Source organism: Canis lupus, chromosome 1, assembly GCF_003254725.2.
Source record: "Canis lupus dingo isolate Sandy chromosome 1, ASM325472v2, whole genome shotgun sequence".
Classification (NCBI taxonomy): Eukaryota; Metazoa; Chordata; class Mammalia; order Carnivora; family Canidae; genus Canis; species Canis lupus.
This window is the reverse complement of record NC_064243.1, coordinates 48,659,145-48,678,758: the sequence shown is the minus strand read 5'-3', so window position 1 is coordinate 48,678,758 and position 19,614 is coordinate 48,659,145. Positions and strand designations below refer to the sequence as shown.

The 19,614-nt window shown below is 41.5% G+C and overlaps 1 non-coding gene across 1 annotated transcript; it reads right to left on the bottom strand.

Moving 5' to 3' along the window:
* Positions 1 to 18,880: 18,880 nt before the first annotated feature.
* On the bottom strand, positions 18,881 to 18,987 carry LOC112645777 (U6 spliceosomal RNA). Its single transcript, XR_003127246.1, has one exon. It is a non-coding gene; the product is annotated as a U6 spliceosomal RNA (small nuclear RNA).
* Positions 18,988 to 19,614: the final 627 nt, after the last annotated feature.

Genomic DNA, 19,614 nt, shown 5'->3' with positions numbered 1-19,614 from the left:
ACCAGCCTGGCCCCTTGGCCTCTAGGACTGGGGTCCTGTAAGGACCTTACCTCCTGGTCCCCCGGCCCCTGCCCTCCGGCCATCAGGCTGCCCGCTGCTTGCACCCACGCCCAGCACCCACAAGCACCTGGCCTCTGCTCCAAGCCCTGCCATTGCCCTGCCACCACCCTGCCACCAGCGGCTCCACCTGTGTCCAAACTTCTTCTCCCTCTTGCTGGGGCAGGCCACTGTGTGCTACATGCTCCACGCCTTCTTCTGGAGGCTTCTACAGCACTTCCACAGCCACCCTGTCTGCCAGCACTCTCCAGCACCCTCCGGCACCCAGGCTGTCACAGAAGCAACCTCATACTGCAGGGCACAGTGCATTTCAGGGCTATTTCTTTGCCAGCCAGGAAATGTCCTGATGCCAGGCTCAGTGTCTTTCTCTAGTTTTTGTTTTCTTTTTTGTTTTCTTGGACTTCTCAGTGTTTAGCAGTGTCAAACACACAGCAAGTGACCCATGAAATTACTGAATGTTTGGGTTTCAGGATGTCTACTCAGCAATTATAAATCACTAGAAGTCATTCCTCTCCACTCCCCCAGTAAAGGCCACTTAGGAATAAAACTACAAAGAGTGTTGCATGCAAAGGACCAACCTAAACACAAATGACTTTTTTGGGACAGACGTTACCTGAAGCAGAGTTTCTGCCTCTACTTGTGCTGCATCTGGTTTTCACCTGGAGCCCCTGCAGGCTGCAACCCAGAGAGCGGGTGACACGGATGACAGTGTTGTACGTGCATCTGTGTCCTCCACCAGCATCTTGGGGACTCTCTGACGGGTATACTGTAGGTGCTCATTCAATGCTCGTAGAAGGAATGAATTTCAAACACTTAGGTAGCCTGTGAGGCAGGATGAGTTCAGTCCAAATGAATGAGGGCATTAAGCAGGGGTGCAGCGGGATCCCCTGGGGGCGGTTTGAGGCTGGGTTCCTGCACAGGACAGGGGGCACCTGATGGGGCAGGGCCTCAGAGCCACCCACTGGGCCCTGGGGTCACCTGATAGGGCAGGGCCGAGAGGCTGGAGCCCCGCGCTGGGGACTCAGCCAGGGTCCTGCCCACTAACAGTTTGAAAAATGCTTGCTTTTCTTTCTTCCCACATCAAGCTGCCGATTCTCCGTTATTTTTGAATTCTCCTTCTCTGTCCTCTCTCCAGAGCTTTGCCAGGCCCGAGACTGAAGAGTCTCAGAGCATCACCCTTTAGGAATGTGAAATGATTCTGGTCCCAACACAGCTTTGCTTAATAACACACTTTACAAATTCAGGGAGCTCGTTTGGGTAAAACAAAGTTTTTCCTTTTCGTCCGTTTTCTGCTTTCACCAAACAAATTCTAAGAAAGACTGCAACATCAGCAATTTGGCAATTTGGAACTGAAATAGAGAGTCTAGAGTCTGGAATCTCATGTCTTTCTCTGATTGAAAAAATAAAAATTCTTTGAAGTGTATAAATTTGTGCTTGGCAGTGCTTCCATCTGGCGTTGTTTCATTTTTCACAGACCAAGCCAAAGCAGGAACACTATTCCTCAACCCTTCAGCACGAAGATTTTCTGCCCTGTAAACCTTCACAAACCAGGGCAAGAGTCTTCCTGAAAAAGAGTTGTAAGCCTTCTTCCATCAAGTCTGACCACAGAGAGGAATCCCCCTAAGTGCCTCCTTCTCATCTTCCTAAACATCCTGTCCCCACCTATATACCATGGAACCCAACACCAGGCAATCAGTTAAGTGCTCTCTGAAGTATCGGGTGATGGGAAATAAGACCACGATTGATTAGGTGGCCCCTAACCTAGGTATCCCATCTCGAAAGTATCCGCTCTCTCTTTCCCGGGTGGCTCAAGCATGGGGTTGGGCTCTGCTGGGGAAGTGTGTGATTTAAATATGTGTGTTGTTTAAAGTTATTATTATTATTTTGTGATTATTTGTTATGTAGCAACAGATAGCCTTGCCTGGAATTGCCACCATTCATGGATGGACCCCAAAGATCCCACCTGGTAAAAGGACCACAGGCCAAGGTGACATTGCCAACGTGGGTTGGCCTGTACTCCAGCCCATATTCCATCCTGAATTCCTTTTGAATCAGCAATGGCAACAAGCAGGCTGTGTGGTGCATGTCTGTCCTCCAAAGGCTTCAAATTTAAGTCATATGATACTGATCATGATATGCAATGATTTGAATATCGTCCTTTGCTCCTGTTACTAACTCATTTTAAATTGATTATACTTTAATTACTCCAAGTCCTTCTTGAACAGATGCAAACCATGTCTAACACCCTCCTGGACATGTGAGGGCTCTGAGGTGCTATTTGGGATATGATGTCCCCAAACCCAGCCCCGAGCACAGAGTGGTTGTGGGGGATGGGAAGCAGCACTCCATCCCTATGTGTAGTGAGAGGAGCCAATGGCAGCAGATAACCAATGCAAGTAGTACTTAAAAACACACTAAAAATAACTGGGGTGATGTAATCAGGAGTGTTTTTACTGCCAATTAGGCACTAGGGAACTCCTATAAAAATATGATATTAGAAGGGAATATAATTTATTTCATAGTCACAGGTCGATGAGGCTAGAAAAGACTGGTTATTTGGGAGGTAGTTGTGAATTACTTATTTCTCAAAACTATGTCTCTTACCCCTTGCTTAGAAACACTCTTCCTTGCTTATTTTCCCATTGCCTCCTACCTGGAAGCTGATTTCCTGCCTTCCTTGTTGGATCAGTGACTCAGTTGAACCATCTTCCTGCCTTTGACTTTAGTTTCTCCAGAAAGAGTTGACTCTCATTGGCTCCTCTCACTGCACTTAGAGATCTAGTGCTGCTTCCCATCCCCCACATGGGGATTTGAGGACATCGTATATCAAATAGCAGCACCAGGACCTCAGAGCCCTCACATGTCCGGGAGGGTGTTAGACATGGTTTGCATCTGTTCAAGAAGGACTTGGAGTAATTAAAGTATAATCAATTTAAAATGAGTTAGTAACAAGAGCAAAGGACAATATTCAAATCATTGCATATCATGATCAGTATCATATGACTTAAATTTGAAGCCTTTGGAGGACAGACATGCACCACACAGCCTGCTTGTTGCCATTGCTGGTTCAAAAGGAATTCAGGATAGAATATGGGCTGGAGTACAGGCCAACCCACGTTGGCAATGTTACCTTGGTCTGTGGTCCTTTTGCCAGATGGGATCTTTGGGGTCCATCCATGAATGGTGGCAATTCCAGGCAGGGCTCACCACAAGAATCTGGAGAAAGCCCAGGGGAGCTTTGCCATCCATCAAGCTCTACCTTCTACTGCACCATACTTTTCAGCTTTCCTCAGTCTGATTAAGACCAGGGGCTAATTTCTCAATGTGTTTTTACTTGATTGGAATCCAGTAGAAGTGGAGAATTTGGATGTTTTACCTCTTGAAGTTGAAATGCTTCTACTGGCTTTTGAACTTAATTTCTGAGTTATGGTGCCTGATGGGCACTATCTTTTAAGTTGCTTTTGTGATGTTGCAAGCTCTGCTGAGACACCTTTAAGGTTTGATGAAACATTGGAGAACATTTCTATAATGAACAAAATGCTGTGTCTAGGAAATCACCCTTATTTTGTTGTCAAAAATATTTTTTTCTGTACGATTTGTTTTATATCAAAGTGCTTGGGTTAAGTTGGTTGTAAACATTAACTGTTTAGAAGGTTTTCTTTAATGCACTAGCCATTTGTATCTCCTCCTTTTAAAAGACAAAAAAAACCCATATCACCACCTAGAAGTGAGGATGGAAGGATCCACGTGCAAGATCACTTTCTCATGCTTGACCTTCACACAGATGTTCTGGAACAAAGATTAAATCAGACAGTGAGGCCTGCAGAATAAATAATCTCTTCCAAGTTTTTTTTACATTACATTTTTGGCCCTGGAAAGCTGGTTGGTTTCTAGACCAGGCTAGCTGGGTGGATCCAGGGGTTACAAATGCTGGGTTCTGCAAGATGCTGAAGATGCCACAGCCTTAGCCTGAGTATTGGGTCAGGCAACTCTCAACTCTTCTCTTCTGATAAACTTAGTCAGCAAACCCTATCTTCATACCACCCTTGGAAGATGAGCCCAGGGAAATTCTGCAGAGACTGGATGTGTTCATCTGGGGCAATAGGAAGAAAGGGGAAAGAGGAAAGGGCCAAAGGGGAAAGAAAAACTGAACTGTGTGAGCCCAAACTTCTTTCCTTGGCAGTGGGTCTCCAGGGATCTGGCCTTGGCCTGGGCTCTGGGAGCTGGCCTAGCATGGAGGAGGGTTGGGGCTATAGATCTGGAGCCAAAAATCTACATTCAGAATCAAGCAGGCAGAGAGGTGTTCATGTGGTTCAGCTGGTCAAGCACCCAATTCTTGGTTTTGACTCAGGTCATGATCTTGGGGTCATAAGATCAGGCCCCGTATCGGGCTCTGTGCTCAGTGGGGAGTCTGCTTGGGATTCTTTCTCTCCTTCTTTCTCTGCCCACTCCTCTCTTTCAAATAGATAATTTTTTTTTATTTTTTTATTTTTTTAAGAATCAAGCAGACAGAGTAGGAATAATAAGAAGGGACTGAGCAGAAAGGTTACGACTGGGAGATTGTCACCCGGGACCCCAGCATAAGTGAGGACAAAGTCACACAGAGAAGAGAAATCAGAGCCCCAGGAGATTCTGTGAGGGACAGGGCCTCGTTAGGGCCTTGTGATCTTGTCTCTGGGGGGAGAGGGGATGTGAGGGCAAACTCAGAGCAGCAAAACCAGGGTTCCCAAGCCAAGAATGGAAATGAGACAGTTGACAAGACAGAAAGGAAGCCAGAAGTTGGTGTCACAGCCCCAGTCTAGAGTTGGCAAAACAGACCAAGTTCAAGTCAGGACTGTAGTGAATAAGGTGGCCTGGTCCAAGAAGCAGTTTTAGTCTCTGCTTGCATTAATACACCAGCCAGGTCATGGTTTATGGGTAGATCAGGTATGTTACTGATAGGACCAGGGCTGGAAGGGATACGTTTAACCTGGACAGTCCCTATACAACCAACAAGGGAAAGGAATGGCAGTGGCTCAGGACAATTTCATCCCCTTGGTGGGAAAATGAAACACAAACCATAAGGCCCTCAGACCCTGGGTCTGTTGCTCCCCATTTCAGGCTCCCATTCCTGGGGGAATAGCATTGGCCTGTGGGGAGTGAGCTTTCTCTGGGGATCGCAAGGCAGAGGTTGGACTTCATACTCTGGCTTGCAGCTCTTGCAGAGAGGGCAGGCAGGTGTTGAATTCAGATATGTAGCTGACATTTACTGGAAGCCTGTTTAGTGCCTGTCATTCAGGCTGTGCCCCGGGGATGCTATCGGTGCTAGAAGGGAAACTTCTGAGCAGTGAGGGTGCAAACCTGTAGGCAAGAGAATTAATTTTTCTTTGCCAAATTTTAGCCATTTTCAAGTTTTCCTTCTTCTAGTTATATTGTTGTAAGATTTTTTTTTTTTTTACATTTTTTTCTCCCTTGCCAGTAGGAAAATATGTGTTTCACATTTCTTTTGAATGTCATTCTCTTCTTTCACCCAAGGGCAGGGGTGGATCTGGTTTTGTGGAGCTTGGAGATTGTACAGTTTGGGAGTGGTCCTCTTTAAGAAAAAGACTATGAAATTTTAACACAAAATTAGGTGCATAAAAGTGAAATTATTAATTTGGAATGAGAAAAAGAAAGAAGTCACAATATATTATCAATTTTAAAACGCTGTCAAATATAAAACATCAGATCTAGAAACTATCACACTGTTTTTATTAATTAGTTGCCTTACTGTAATACTCTTTGACCTACATTTTTGGCTGGATAGTCCAATCATCTTTTAGCTACAATTTTTATGATATTTTCTTTAGAGAAAACCAAGAGCTACTTCAGTCTTGTCTTGAGCATGATTGTTTTAACACTGATAGGTTAGAAAAATTTCCTTTAGCTTTTCAACTCTTTTTTGATGGTGCTGTGTAAAGTTTTAGATTCATTACCAAATGTGAGAAAATCTCTATCAATTTTCCTTCCAATAGGTGCTGCTATGGACACACTCGACTTTCTGGAGTACTACTATAGTTTGTGCCTTTCAAATACAGGAGTTCTGATAAATTCTATTTTGCATGATTCCCATCAAAGAAGAAAAAAGCTCCACAACACATTTCTAATTCCATACACTGCATTATGGAGTATATTCCCAGTAGGGGAAAACTTTAATCTTGAATAGGCATTGGTGAGAACTAACTCCTTGGCTCACAATTTCCAAGCCCGATGTTGCAAAATGTACTGTGGGATAACTTCTGATTCTGTACATGTTGAGCTTTGTTTCTCTTTCACTGCCCACCTGCATCCCAGGTCAGGCACTGGATGACATTCACACTGCATTAGCCATACATGGGAAAGACTATGAGGATCTTATATATGCATATCTCCAACTCAGCAGCTCTTTGGACGAATCTCAAAAATGCCCTGGACTATCCAGTGCTACTTCTTTTTTTTTTTTTTTTGTATATATTTTTTTGGAGTTTGATTGGCCAACATATAGTGTAACATCCAGTGCTCATCCCATTAAGGGCCCCCCTCAGTGTCTGTCACCCAGTCACCCCATCCCCCCACCAACCTCCCCTTCCACTATCCCGTATTCGTTTCCCAGAGTTAGGAGTCTCTCTTTTATCACCCTCCAGTGTGACTTGACATTGAGGAAATGTGAAAAGGACAAGTAGAAGTGCAGAGAGATGATGGTCTCGACCATGAACAGCCAAAGTATCCCACACATGCTCATTTTACCAGAAACATGTGATCTAACAACCATGTCGCTAGGGTCCACTCAGGGTTTTAGGAGAAGCTGAGCAAATGCAGAGCCCAGGGTTGATGTAACAATGTCTGGAGAATCAAATCTTCCCAAATATACTAATTTTTTAGAAGTCATGGTTTTGAGCTCCTGGATGTCATTTTTCTCCTAAAGAAGCGTTGATTTTTAATTCCTTCTCTTTGGGGCAGATTTTCTTATTTTCCTCCTTGTTTTCACAGCGGGCACTTTAGCTGGCTTCCAACATGGTGACATAAAGTGCTTTGGGCTTGTCATTAATGCTTATTATTGATATTTGAAAAGGGAAAAGTTTCCAAGTATAGTTAGTAATTGTTTAGGTTAACCCAGGACCGAAACGCGGGGAGCCAGCATCTCACCTGCCAGCCAGGTGGCAGGCACCTTATTTCTGTATGAGCAGCTCCTGGCATGGAGTCAGGACAGTCTGCAAAGCCACGATGATGGAGCGCACAGAGAAGGATGTTTACTCCCAGGGTTAAAGCTCAAGTCCGTTCATTTTAAATCACCAGATTAAAAAACCGTGTGAAGAATTTAAACTTCTAGTATTTCTAAAATGTTGGACAGGTTAAAAAATAGGGTGTTGGCCAGTGTATGGTTTCCTAACCCCTCCTGTTCTCACTCGTAGCTGATGACTCAGGATGCAGGGCGAACAGCATACTTGGCTCTGCATGGTATCCCGAGGGGCCTGGACTCAGGGCCAGCAAGGCAACAGTCTGGTCCCAGCCTGGCAGCTTAGAGTGAGACACAAAGTCACCTCCCCCATGGTGTAGGCTACATGGCTCCTGGGCGACCAGGAGCAGGGAAGGGAGAAGATCCAAAGCCCTCCTGGTTCTGTGGCTCCTGGTTAGAATTCAAGCCTCGTTTAAAAATCACATTCCAGTATTTCAGTTTCAGCTTCTTTCCCTCCTCCGCCTTCCCCTTCCTCCTCCCCCCTTCCCCTATCCTTTTCCCCCTTCCTCCCTCCCCTTCCCCTCTTCTTCTCCTTCCCCTTTTCCTTCTTCTTTTCCTCCTCCTTGTCTCCTCATCTCCTCCTCCTCCTCCTTCTTCTCCTTCCCCTCTTTCTCCTTCTTCTTTGTCTTCTCCTCCCCTTCCTCCTCCTCCTCCTCCTCCTCTTCCTTCCCCTCCTCCTTCAGCTTTTAGCACCAGCACAGAAGAAAAACCTTCAGTAACTCCTTTTGGCAGCAAGAAACAGATGTTTTGTTTGTTCGAATGAGGGGGTCTTTTGAGGTAAAGTAGTTGGATATTCATTCTCCCTTCAGGGCAGGATAACAACACAGATCTTGGAACAAAGGAAACTGTTGTCATTTAAGAACCTCCAAACAAGAAAATTCCAGACCAACTTGAGACGGTCATTTCAGTCATCTATGGAGCATCTGCAGGTGTCTCTGGTGAGGTGTTGAGAGTGGGGATGTCTGAGGCAGCCTGTCTGGGAGGTCCTCAGCTGGAGTAGCGGAGGGAGAGCCTCCAGGAGAGCAGGAGAGAGGGAAGGGAGCCACTGGCTGTCCACAGGCCAGGTCTCCTCCTGACATGTTTGGTTTGACCTAACAATTGTGCTACATTAGCTTCTAAAATTATGAGATAGTTGCCAACATTTAAAAATTCAGAAAATTCATGCACCTTCACGTTTACTCACTCCACACACACATTTGCAATTCTATTTCCAATAATTCTTTAAAAACTTAGGTGATATTTCAACTATACTTCAATTAAAAAAAATAAACTTAGGAGAGCTAGGGACAATTGAGCCCATGTTCCTGCCTAGCTGAAGGCACATACTCCACGGTCCCCCCAATGACCGCCTGTAAACATCCCAGAGGGACCACACATGCTACCAGCCAGCCTCTGTGATCATTTGACTCGGTGACCACAGCTAGAGCCATGCTGATAGAAATATAATGCCAGTCACAGGTGCAGGCAACACAGGTAATGTACATTTTCTAGCAGCCACATTTTTAAAAAGGAGAAACAGGTAAAATTAATTTTAATAATGTATTTTATTTAACTCAACATGTCAATAATGGGATGCAATTAATATAAAAATTATTAATATGATATTTATATTCTTTAATCACATTATGGCTTCAAAACCCACCTTGACCCTCACAGCACATCTCGATTCACACTCACTCCATTGCAGATGCTGCAGGTAGGTGGAGACTGAACAGTGCTAGATTGTAGCATGCTACATGGAGGAGGCGGGCCAGCCACGGGAGGTTAGGTTGGAGAGAGGGATTGAGGCCAGATCTTGACCTCAGAGGTCTGGGTTAGGCAGAATGCTCAGCTCTGGGTGGCCTTACAGGAGGAGCTTTTGTATTTCCTTTAATCCACAGTTAGAAGCCACTGGAATTCTGTTTGGAGGCTTCTGTGCAATGTTTCAGAATTCCTTTATTTTATCTGACATTCTGACTCCCACATTTCAAGTCCATTTACTCTGGGACCGTCTTCAATGTATATGGAAAACAGCTGAGCAGATGCTTCTAGAAGTTTCCGAACTGTTTTCTTTAGAGTGTCACAGTTCTAAGGAAGGACCTCAGTGGAATGGTGTGTGGCAGCGCCAGACTGGGGACCCATCTGAGCATCAACAGGAGAAGCTTCATCAGTTTTGTATGTGGCGTGTGTAAGATTTTATTTATGGAAAGAGTTCTACCGAAAAACACTCCTTTATGATGTAATCTTCCAGAATGCATAAAATAGTCTCTTCTGTATTAGGTGTTTAAGGGTTTGGTGTGTTTCCCATTACCTTCATATGTCTTTTATGGATCCCTTTATCCTGGGTGGTCCAGTGTAAGTTGGGTACCAGACATGGTCATCATATGCTGAAGGAGGCTTTTTTTTTTTTTAAGATTTTATATATTTATTTAGAGAGAGACTGAGCACAAGCAGGGAGAGGGAGAGAGGGAGAGGAAGAAAGAGAATCTCAATCAGACTCCCTACTGAGCACTGAGTCCCACCCCCAGCTTGATCTCATGAACCTAAGGTCATAACCTGAGCCGAAATCAAGAGTCCAACACTTAACTAACTGAGCCACCCAGGCACCCCTAAAAATATAAGTCATGCTTTAAAAACTTCAAGGGATTATTTAGTTGCTATGTATCTTCACAAATCTCTTGTTAATAAGTGATTATGGATCTGACGGTCAATTATAAGCTTTTAAAATAAACTCCATTTTCTGTTACATAAATCTGGACAGCAGTCTTTTATAGAAACAGAATTCCCACAAAAAGGAAATGGACTATGAAGGAAGAATTGGCTCCTGAACCTTCCAATCAAACTGACCACGCTTACCCACCCCCTTTCCCCTAAAGCTGTTTGTAAGTTGATCTCTTAGCTTTCTGTTTTTATGACTTACATGGAATAAAAAGCTATGTCTCCGTCTCTAGACTGTGACCGTCTCTGACTTTACTGTGATCTGTGGTGAGAGTGGAATTCACAGAGGAACGTTCCCCGGGTGGCTACAGAAGGGCTTCTCAGGACCATTTATCTGCCTATATGGCTGAGTTGTCTGCTTTCCTACTCCTTCCTCTTCTGCTTATGTGTTTCTTTTTATTTGAGTTCATAATTCATCATTCTTTACCTGCCAATCAATAGAAACATTTCCTGGTGGTTCCAAACCCAACTGCACAGCACCACGTGGCTTCTTTTATTGAATTCCTTCAATGTGAATCTGATGTGTCCAGGCAAAGCCTGTGATGGAAACCCACCCCAACCCAGTAATAGTTGCAAAGAATTCCCCAGAGTGTGTTCAGTTACAGAGCTTCTGTAAATGTCCTTGGTGTCCCTCACTGTCTTCTGAAAAGGCAAAAAAGGAAGTCAGATGTGTCGGTGAAGTAACAATGCTAATGTAATGAGGACAGGGGTGAGGAAGGTATTCTTGGGGGCTCTGAGTGGGACAGAGACTGTGCCCCAACACTAGTGTTCAGACATTTAGTCATTCATTCCAAGAAATGAACTGAGTAAGGAGCTCATTGATCCAAGAATGAAGGCACAGGGTATCTGTCAGAAAGGGGATCCAGACTGGGGAATCCATTCGGGGGAGATCTTTGAGAGACACAAGACAGTGCTTCCATGATATCCCACTTATAACAAAGTTCCTGCTGTCATTTCACCTTTGTTCTTGCATGAGAAAGTGTAGAATAATGTCAGGGAGAGTGATGCTACCTAGGAATATATTTTAATCCATTCCAAATTACATTAGAAAGTAGGTCATTTGCAAACTTTGATATTTGAATATCAACCTATTATATTCCCTGGAAATGACCCTGACAGCCAATGTCTTTCAGCATCAAGTTCAAAGGCAAAGTAGACTTCAGGAATCTGAGCAGACAAGATGGCATATTAAATGGTGATAATGAAGGGAAGTTTAATGTTGTGATTATTTGCAAAAATATGAATAAACTTAAAAGAAATGAACACAGAAAGATGAAGCACAATTGAGCCAGCTATAGCAAGGAGACGTTATCCCCCTGAGCCTGACAGAAATGCTCCCTGGAGCACCTTGTGACAGGGGGGAAGGTATAAGTGCTCACTGGATTCCTGAGGGAGGGAGCTACTATCTTTGGGGAAGCCACCAATACTCTGTGACTCAAATCCTCCTATCTTCCAAATTGTTGCTTATAAATGCCACTGTAAGCTGAGGGCCAGGGATGATGTTCAAGCTGCCCATAGAATCCTGCTGGACAGTCAGAGAGTCAAAGGCAAATGCCTAGTATAAGCATCAGTTTCTACAGGATGGGGCTGTTCATCAGTCGGAGGACCAGGGAAATAAGGAAATCTGGCTCACTTTGATCAGAATCTGAAGTAACAGAACATTCTCTCCCATGCATCACTGTAAAGCAAATGCTACTCTGATAAATGACCCACTGTGTGTTCTTTTCTGATTGCCAGACTATGAGATCCTTGAGGGAAACACCTGCCTTTTCATCTGTACATAGTTTACTACCGAGCGTTTGACATATAACAAATGCTCAACATATGTTGGTGGATTGAATAAGTGAATGTCCCAGGCCACTACTAAATTGAAATGCTTTTAACTCTCTATTTTGGCCAGAATCCTGGCCTAAAACAAGGAGTTTTTTGAAAAGAGAAACCAAATTGACTAACTTTCAGGTAAAAGAAAGGACTTTTACCTTTCAAGAAAAAAAGAAAGGACTCAATTAAGTAAAATTATATGTGTAAAGAGGAGACATTACAATTGATACCACAGAAATACAAAGGACCATAAGGAACCAATATGGGCCAATTACACAACAACAAATTGGAAATCCTAAAGAAATGGACACATTTGTAGAAGCATACAACCTATCAAGAATGAATCATTAAGAATGAGAAAATCTGAGCAGACTAATAACAAATAGGAGATTGAATTAGTAATCAAAAACTTCCAGGGGATCCCTGGGTGGCTCAGTGGTTTGGCGCCTGCCTTTGGCCCAGGGCATGATCCTGGGGTCCCGAGATTGAGTCCTGCATCAAGCTCCTGGCATGGGGCCTGCTTCTCCCTCTGCCTGTGTCTCTGTCTCTCTCTCTCTCTCTATGTCTATCATGAATAAATAAGTAAAATCTTTAAAAAAAAAAAAAAAACAAACCAACTTCCAGCAGGGACCCTGGATGGCTCAGCAGTTGAACCTTTGGCTCAGGGCATGATCCCAGAGTTTTGGGATCAGGTCCCACATCAGACTTCCTGCATGGAGCCTGCTTCTCCCTCTGCCTATGTCTCTGCCTCTCTCTCTCTCTCTCTCTGTCTCATGAATAAATGAATAAAATCTTAAAAAAAAAAAAAACTTCCAGCAAAAAGAGCTCCAGGATCAGATGGCTTCATAGGTGAATTCCCCCAAACATTTAAGGAAGAATCAATACTGGTGCTTCTCAAACTCTTCCAAAAAACTGAAGAGAAGGGACCACTTTCAAACTCATTTTATAAAGTTAGCATTACCCTTATATTAAAACCAGATAATGATACTGCAAGAAAAGAAAACTGCAGGCCAATATCCCTGATGAATATGGATAGATGCAAAAACCCTCAACAAAATACTAGCAAACTGAATGTAACTGTACATTAAAAAAATAACATACTATGATCAAGTGAGATTTATCCATGGGAAGCAAGGATGGTTCACATATGCAAATCAATAAATGAGATATTCTACATTAGTAGAAAGAAAGATAAAAATCATGATCGGGGAGTTAAATCAGTTAATCAGTTAAATGTCTGCCTTCAGCTCAGATCATGATCCTGGGGTCCTGGGACAGAGCACCATATCAGGCTCCCTGCTCAGTGGGGAGTATGCTTCTCTCTCTCCCTCCCCCCCTGCTCATGCCATTGCTCTCAAATAAATAAATAAATAAATAAATAAATAGAATCTTTTTTAAAAATCACATGATGATCTCAACAGATGCAGAAAAAGCATTGGATGATTCAACATCTTTTCATGATAAAAACCCTCAACAGGGGTTGTCTGAATGGCTCAGTGGTTGAGTGTTTTCCTTCAGCTCAGGTTGTGATCCCAGGATTCTGGGATTGAGTCCCAAATCAGGCTCCCCGCAGTGAGCCTGCTTCTCCCTCTGCCTATGTCTCTGCCTCTTTCTGTGTCTCTAATGAATAAATAAATAAAATCTTAAAAAAAAAAATCTCAACAGAGTGGATATAGAAATAATATATCTCACATAATCAAGGCCATATATGACAAGCCCACAGTTAACATCACATTCAATGGTGAAAAACTGTAAATTCTTCCTCTAAGATCACTAGGGTGCCCATTTTCATCATCTCTATTCAACATAATTTTTGAAGTCTTATCTAGAGTAATTAGACATAGAAAGAAGGAAAGACATCCAAATTGGAAAGGAGGAAGTAATTGCCTTTACTTATAGATGATATAATCTTATAGAGAGAAAATCCTGAAGATTCCACCAAAAAACTGTTGGAACTAAAAAACAAATTTAGTAAAGTTTCAGGATTCAAAATCAACATATAAAAATCATTTCTACACAAGAACAATGAACTGTCTGAAAAAGAAAGAAAACAATCACATTTACAATGGCATCAAAAACAGTAACTCTTAGGCATATATTTAACCAACAAGTGAAAGATCTGTATACTGAAAATTCTAAGACATTGATGAAAAAAATGCAAAAAGATACAAATAAATGGAAAGATAACCCAAGCTCATGGATCAGAGAAGTTAATGTTAAAAGATCCATATTTCCAAATCCATTTGTAGATTCAAAGCAATCCCTTCTAAAATTATGGTGGAACTTTTCACAGAATTTTTTAAAATCCTAAAATTCACATCGAACCACAGAAGACCCTGAACAGCCAAAACAAGCCTGAGGAAAAACAAACCTAGAGGCGTTACATTTCATGATTTCAAACTATTTTACAAATGGTATAGTATGGTAATAAAAATATAATGGTGCTGGCATAAAAACAGACTCATAGACCCATGGAATCAGAAATAAATCCAGGCATATACTGTCAACTAATATTTGACAAGGAAGCCAAGAATACTTGGTGGGGAAAGGGTAGTCTCTTAAATAAATGGTTTAGGAAAATTGGATATTCACAGCAGAAGAATGAAAGTGGGAAGATAAATACAATATAAGAATATAAATAAGTATTATTTGGCCATGAGAAAGAAGGAAATCCTGCCATTTGCAGTAACATGAATAACCCTTGAAGGCATTGTGCTAAGCAAAGTAAGTCAGACAGAGAAAGAAAAGTAACGTATGATATCACTTACATGTGGAGTAGTAAAGAGCCAAACTCATAGGAACAGTAGAATGGTGGTTGTCAGGTACTGCGGGTGGGGGGGGGGTGGGTTGTAGTGAGGGAAATGGATGGTGGTCAAAGGGTACAAACTGGTACAAACCTCCAGTTATAAGTTGGTTAAGTCCTGGGGATCATGGTGATTATACTTAACAACATTACTGTATACTTGCAAGTTGCTAAGAGTGTGAGTCTTGAATGTTCTCATCGCCATCATCACACAAAAAAGGTAATTATGTGAAGTGATAATGTATTAATTTATCGTGGTAATTATTTTGTAACATATACATGTATCAAATCATCATGTTCAACTTACATAATCTTATACATTAATTATATCTTAATAAAGCTGTAAAGAAAAGAACGGTGTAGAGCTCACCTAATAGTCAAGGTTAGAGGCATTTACGAAATTTGGGATTAAGATGCTTATTGCTATAGCTGAAATAGGAGGCAATATTCAAGATCCTGAGATTATGGGATCAAAAGATATGTTGAGAAGGTCAAGGAACCCAAATGCTAGCAGGTAGGGATCTCAGTGGGGCGTGGAAGGTTTACTTATCACAGCCAACAGGAGTGTGGACAGGTCTCTCTGTAGGTTGAACTATAATCTATGCACCTTGGTAGAACAAACTGAAGGCCTGTTGATATAACCCTGACAGCAGTGTGGACTAAAATAAATGGAATAAGCCAAGTAACAAAGCTAAGGAATTCTATGCCTGAACTTGAAAAGCATATTCTGGGTATATAAACATATAAAATATGCATGTTTATAGGACTGGGAAATTACAATAATTCATTCATTTTTACCTAAGGATTTAGGAAAATAAATTGGGTCATCTTTCAAGCTAAATTTTGGGAAAAGTAACATGCATGAGCACAGATAAATATATGACTATTTGCAACAATTTGAGGTTTGCCACAATACTTTGTAAAACTTACAGTGGTTCTGCCTTGAGGACATCATTTTTACCATGGGCTGGTGTCTTTATAGAAATGCATTGGGGGCATATATTCTTCAATAAAAGAACCACCACAAATTTGGTATGGCTTAAGTGAGTCAGTTCTTCCAGAAGCTGGGGTCTTGGACCCATGAAACTCTCTTTCCAGGCAATAAGACCTTCACACACGTAATATTCTTAATAAAATTGTAGGGCTATCATCTTTGGAGACCACATTTAAGACAGTTACAATCTTTTACCATATTTCCCTAGGAAAGACATAAAAGTCATCAATAAAATTAACCATAGAACACTTCAACCAAAAAACCTTTCAGGAAAATTATAGAGAAACCAGTAAGGTATAAAATGGATTCATAAAATGGATTCCACCAATGCTGAACTCCTTGGTAGGATTGTTGAAATTGACCATGCTATATAAAATCTATAAGTTAAAATACAATAATGAGGACAACTGAGGGAATCAGGGCAAATGTCAGCATATTTTATATTTACATATGACATCAATAGTCACAACAATATTATTCTAAGATGTAGTAGGTTGAATTGTGTCCCTCCAAAAGATATATTGGGGTACCTGTGAATGTCCATCTTATTTGGAAAGAGTATCTGCAAATATTGTCAAATAAAGATGAGAGCATGGGATCCCTGGGTGGTGCAGCGGTTTGGCGCCTGCCTTTGGCCTGGGGCGCGATCCTGGAGACCCGGGATCGAATCCCACATCAGGCTCCCGGTGCATGGGGCCTGCTTCTCCCTCTGCCTGTGTCTTTGCCTCTCTCTCTCTCTCTGTGACTATCATAAATAAATTAAAAAAAAATTTAAAAAAAAAAAAAGATGAGAGCATAATGGATTAGGGTGGATTCTAAATCTAATAACTGATATCCTAATAAGAAAAGGACAGAGAGGTTTAGACATGGAGACAGAACACACTTTGTAGGAAGGCCACATGAACACAGATGCAGAGGTTGGAGTGAAGCAGGTATAAGCCAAGGAGCCAGAGGATTGCTGGCAACTCCAGAAACAAGAAGAGACAGGGAAGGACTGTCCCCTAGAGGCTTCAGAGACAGCCTGGCCCTGCTGACACCTTTATTTCATACTTTTGGTCTCCAGAACCATCAGAGAATAAATGTCTTTTCCTTCAAGCCACCTAGTTTGTGGTAATTTTATTATGGCAGCTCTAGGAAATTGATACAAATGTAAACAAAAGTAATGGAAAAAACTGGTATTTCCCACTCTGTGCACAGTAAAAACCTAGAAGTCATCCTGGGCACGTCTTTCTCTAGCACTTCCCTATGTCCAATCCATGGCTGGGTAGGTCCAGTTTCTTTCTTTCTTTCTTTCTTTCTTTCTTTCTTCTTTCTTTCTTTCTTTCTTTCTTTCTTTCTTTCTTTCTTTCTTTCTTTCTTCTTTCTTTCTTTCTTTCTTTCTTCTTTCTTTCTTTCTTCTTTCTTTCTTTCTTCTTTCTTTTTTCTTTCTTTCTTTCTTTCTTTCTTTCTTTCTTTCTTTCTTTCTTTTCTTTCTTTCTCTTTCTTTCTTTCTTTCTTTCTTTCTTTCTTTCTTTCTTTCTTTCTCTCTTTCTTCTTTCTTTCTTTTTTTAAATTCAATTAGCCAACATAGAGTACATACTTGGTTTCAGATGTAGTGTTCAATAATTTATCAGTTGTGTATAACATCCAGTGGTCATCACATCACATGCCCTCTTTAATGCCCATCACCCAATTGCTCCATCCCACCATCCCCATCACCTCCAGCAAATGTCAGTTTGTTTCCTGGAGTTAAGAGACTCTCATGGTTTTTCTCTCTCTCTGATGACTTCCCACTCAGTTTTCCCTCCCTTCCCCTATGATCCTCTGCAATGTTTCTGATTATCCACATATGTGTGAAACCGTATGATCATTGGCTTTTTCTGATTAGCTTATTTCACTCAGCATAATACCTTCTAGTTCCATCCATGTCAACATAAATGGTAAGTTATTTATGGGCTCCTTCCAAAGTCTGTGGACATTGCTGCTATGCACATTGGGTGCAGGTGCCCCTTTGGATCACTATATTTGTATATTTGGGGTAAATACCAAGTATTTGGTAAATACCAATTGCTGGGTTGTAGGGTAGCTCTATTTTTAACTTCTTGAGGAACCTCCACTTTGTTTTCCAGAGTGGCTGCACCAGCTTGCATTCCTACCAAACAATGTAAGAGGGTTACCCTTTCTCTGCAACCTTGCCAACAATTTGTTGTTTTCTGTCTTGTTAATTTTAGCCATTCTGGTGGTATCTCATTGTGGTTTTGATTTGTATTCCCCTGATAGCAAGTGACATGGGTGGTTTTTTCATGTGCTTGTTGCCCATGTGTAGGTCTTCTTTGAAGAATTGTCTGTTCATGTCTTCTGCCCATTTCTTGACTAGATTGTTTGTTTTTGGGGTATTGGGTTTGATAAGTTCTTTATAAATCGTGGATACTAGCCCTTTATCTGATATGTCATTTGCAAATATCTTCTCCCATTCTGTAGGTTGTCTTTTAGTTTTGTTGACTGTTTTCTTTGCTATGCAGAAGCTTTTTATCTTGATGAAGTCCCAATAGTTCATTTTTGCTTTTGTTTCCCTTGCCTTTATAGATGTGTCATGCAAGAAGTAGCTGTGGCCGAGGTAGAAAAGGTTTCTCTGTGATCTCCTCTAGGATTTTGATGGATTCCTGTTTCACATTTAGCCCTTTCATCCATTTTGAGTTTATCTTTGTGTATGGTATAGGAAAACGGTCCAGTTTCATTCTTCTGCATGTGGCTATCCAATTTTTCCAACACCATGTATTAAAGAGACTGTCCTTTTTCCAATGGATATTCTTTCCTGCTTTGTCAAAGATTAGTTGACTACAGAGTTGAGGGTCCATTTCTGGGTTCTCTAATCTGTTCCATTGCTCTAGGTGTGAGCCAGTACTATATAGTCTTGACTATTACAGCTTTGTAATATAGCTTGAAGTTTGGCATTGTGATGCCCCCACTTTGGTTTTCTTTTTCAACATTCCTTTGGCTATTCAGGGTCTTTCCTGGTTCCATACAAATTTTAGGATTATTTGCTCTAGATCTATGAAAAATGTGATGATATTTTGATAAGGATTGCATTGAATGTCTACATTGGTTCACCATTTGCAAATCAATCAGTGTGATACATCACATTAATAAAAGAAATGTGATGCTCTCAATTGATACAGAGAAAGCATATGACAAAATACAGCATCTTTTCTTTGTGTGTGTGTGTGTGTATGTTTTTATTGGAGTTCAATTTGCCAACAGATAGTATAACACCCAGTGCTCATCCCCTCAAGTGAAAAATATGGAATGCTTCACAAATTTACGTGTCATCCTTGCACGGGGGCCATGCTAATCTTCTCTGTATCATTCCAATTTTAGTGTATGTGCTGCTGAAGTGAGCACTACAACATCTTTTCTTGATTAAAACTCTCCACAGTGTAAGGTTAAAGGAAACATACCTCACTATTATAAAAGCCATCTACAGAAAACCCACAGTGAATATCATTCTCAGTGGGGAAAAACTGAGAGCTTTTCCCCAAAGGTCAGGTACATGATAGGGATGCCCACTCTCACCACTTTTGTTCAACATAGCACTACAAGTCCTAGCTTCAGCAATCAGACAACAAAGAGAAACAAAAGACATCCACATTGGCAGAGAAGTCAAACTCTCACTCTTCACAGATGATATGATATGTTGAAAACCCCAAAGACTCCACCCCAAAATTGCTAAAATACAGACAGCAATTCAGCAACATGCTAGGATATAAAATCAATGCACAGAAATCAGTGGCATTTCTATACACTAACAAAGAGACAGAAGAGAAATTAAGGAATCAATCCCACTTAAATTGCACCCCAAACCATAAGATACCCAGGAATAAACCTAACTAAACAGGTCTGTACTCTAATAACTACAGATCTGTACTCTAATAACTACAGAAAACTTATGAAAGAAATTGAGGAAGACTCAAAGAGATGGGAAAACATTCCATGCTCGTGGATTGGAAGAATAAATACTGTTAAAATGTC